This window comes from Sinocyclocheilus anshuiensis, unplaced genomic scaffold (assembly GCF_001515605.1).
Source record: "Sinocyclocheilus anshuiensis isolate Anshui unplaced genomic scaffold, SAMN03320099.WGS_v1.1 scaffold2798, whole genome shotgun sequence".
Classification (NCBI taxonomy): domain Eukaryota; kingdom Metazoa; phylum Chordata; class Actinopteri; order Cypriniformes; family Cyprinidae; genus Sinocyclocheilus; species Sinocyclocheilus anshuiensis.
Genome location: NW_015546183.1, coordinates 6,140 through 9,263, shown reverse-complemented (window position 1 = coordinate 9,263; position 3,124 = coordinate 6,140).

The following is a 3,124-nucleotide window of genomic DNA, read 5'->3' as shown; positions in this document are numbered from 1 at the left end:
TGAACTCTATTGGGGTTAGACAACACGTGTCAGGACCTACTCATTGTCGAAATCATACTCTAGATTTAATACTGTCACATGGAATTGATGTAGATGGTGTTGAAATTATGCAGCCAAGCGATGATATCTCAGATCATTATCCAGTCTTGTGCAAACTTCATATAGCTAAAACTGTAAATTCTACTCCTTGTTACAAGTATGGTAGAACCATCACTTCAACCACAAAAGACTGCTGTGCAAGTAATCTTCTTGATTTATCTCAAATCCCCTTTACGCTTAAGGAAGATTAAGGATAAAAGTTTGACACCGTGGTATAATGAGCACAATTGCGCTATAAAGAGAGCAGCCCGGAAAATGAAGCGCAGCTGGAGGAAAACAAAATTTGAGGTATTTCGTATCGCATGGCGGGAAAGTACCCTATCTTACAGAAAAGCATTAAAAACTACTAGATCGGATTACTTTTCGTCTCTTTTAGAAGAAAAGAAACATAACCCTAGGTATTTATTCAATACAGTGGCTAAATTAACGAAAAATAAAGCATTAACAAGTGTTGACATTTCCCAACAACACAGCAGTAATGACTTTATGAACTACTTTACATATCATACTTTACATACATATTTACATATACTTTACATATCTACTATACATATCCAGAGTGAGCAAAAGGGCTGGCAGAATCACTCTGGACCCCTCACATGCAGCACACTCCCTCTTTGAACTGTTGCCATCTGGTCGACGCTACAGAGCTCTGAGCACCAGAATGACCAGACACGGGAACAGTTTCTTCCCTCAGGCCATCCATCTAATGAACACTTGACAATAACTGTGGAACACACACTATTTATACCTGGCTTACACATAACACACTAACACATTTCTAATATTCAAATCCATTAAAGGATTTTTAGGCTGCATTAATTAGGTCAACCGGAACCATGCTATATTACACTATTTAACATGGGCGCTTATGCTCTAAATGTCCACGAGGGGGCGCTATCCGCACATGAATGCGGTACGAGGGCAGGGTAACATGCCTGGACATGTACTAATTGGATGATTGCTACATGCAAACAAGAACCGTCGCATAACGCGTACACACAATGATAAGGTTAATATTAAATAATAACACAATGTACAGCATATAAGTATCTCACATCAAGTAATATCACAGAAATACTCACGAATGCACTGAATCGAGCAGGCAATACAGGCAGCGCCATGCCAACCGGCCACTCCTCAATTGGTACAAGAACAACAGCTGATCACTTACTTCACATGTACGCACACTGTAACCCAGTCTAAACTCGAAGTCAATGTCTTTAAAGTAGCTCTGAATTAACTAGAATACAGCTGCCAAACTCTCCATCTTCTCACATTCGCTGCGTCTCTCTTTAGCCTGTGATTCAGCTCCGCCTTCTGTGGTGACATTGCAGCCGCGCTGAACATTCTGATTGGTCAGAATAATCCGTGACTTAGAGATAGCCGAGCCTTTTGTACAATTAGTCTGTTTCTCTCTTATTCCGAGGTCACCATAGCCACCAGATCAATAGGCTATTTATTTTCAATATTTTTTTACAGTTTAATCTGGACTACAACATGCCCTAGATATTGTTTGAAAGTGTTTTGATTCTTTATTGTTCGGTAACTTTATACATTTTTCTGTGTTGCTTTATTGCATTTAAATGTTGTTATTTTTGTAATAAGAAAAAAGTTATTAAACCTGTAATACTGTATCATGACAGCACTTTTGTCAAAACTAAATTTCAATATCGTGATAATACCGTATACCGTGATAAAAGCATTAGCAATTAATCGCAACATGAAAATTTGATACCGGCATATCCCTACTTGCCGCCATCTATTGGTGGTTTTATTTTTAAATCTACAAATAGCATTTCGATTTGCCATAATTTATTGCTTTATTTATAATATTAATAATACACTTAATGGAATGTTAAGAATATGACGTAAAACATGACAAAATTAATAAGGAACGGATAGAAAATATTTGCCTCTGTAAAGGTAAAAAGTCCACCTGTAGATCAATTTAAGGGGGCAAATAATGTCCTTTAATAGAAAAGGTGTGACTGAAGTGGAAGAGAGTGCCCCCCGACTGAGCCTGGTTTCTCCCAAGGTTTTTTTCTCCATTCTGTCACCGATGGAGTTCTGGTTCCTCTGGCTTGCTTAGTTAGACCACAGGAACCAGATGAGTCCTCTGCACAATGTGACTTTGCTGCAGCCTGAAATTGAACTGCTGGTTTCGTCTGGTCAGAGGAGAACTGGACCCCCGACTGAGCCTGGTTTCTCCCAAGGTTTTTTCTCCATTCTGACTTATTCTACTAACCCTAAACCTACCCTAACAGTCTACTCTGAGAGTTAGTAGACATGTAGATGCAAATTAATGAGAATTAGTTGACATGTAGTTGACATGTAGTTACAAAGTTACTTATAGTTAGTATAATGTCTAAAGTGGACTATCAAAATAAAGTGTAACCTTTTTTTTCTATAAATAATAGGATCGAGACATGAAAGTACATGTCCTTCAGGTCGGCTGGGCGTCCTGCCTACGCCCGGCTCCACGACGCTGCCTGGTGGAAGGCTATTGCTGCTGCGTGGGAGCGGGGGTGGGCGCAGGGGGGCACCCTCGGTGACGAGCAGGCTGAAGGGCTACGTCCGGAGTGGAAGCAGCAGGTTTCTTCCGGTGCATGATGTGCTTGATCGCCTCAGTCTGCTTCTGCACCGCGAGAACTGCTGGGCAAAGCTCTCGACTGCGTCGCCGAAAAGGCCGGTCTGTGATACGGCAGCATTCAGGAATTGCACCTTATCATGCTCCATCATATCGGGCAGACAGAGCCAGAGATGGTGCTTCTGGACCACCAAGGTGGACATCGCATGACCCAGAGACTGTGCGGTTACCTTCGTCGCTCGGAGAGCGAGATCCATCGCAATACGCAGTTCATGTAGAACCACCAGGTCATGACCACCCTCGTGCAGGCCCCTCAGGGCTTTGGCCTGATGAACCTGCAATAACGCCATGGCGTGAAGGGCTAAGGCCGCCTCCCCACAGGCTCTGTAAGCACTGCTAGTTAGACCTGACGAATACTAACAGGCCGCGAGGGGA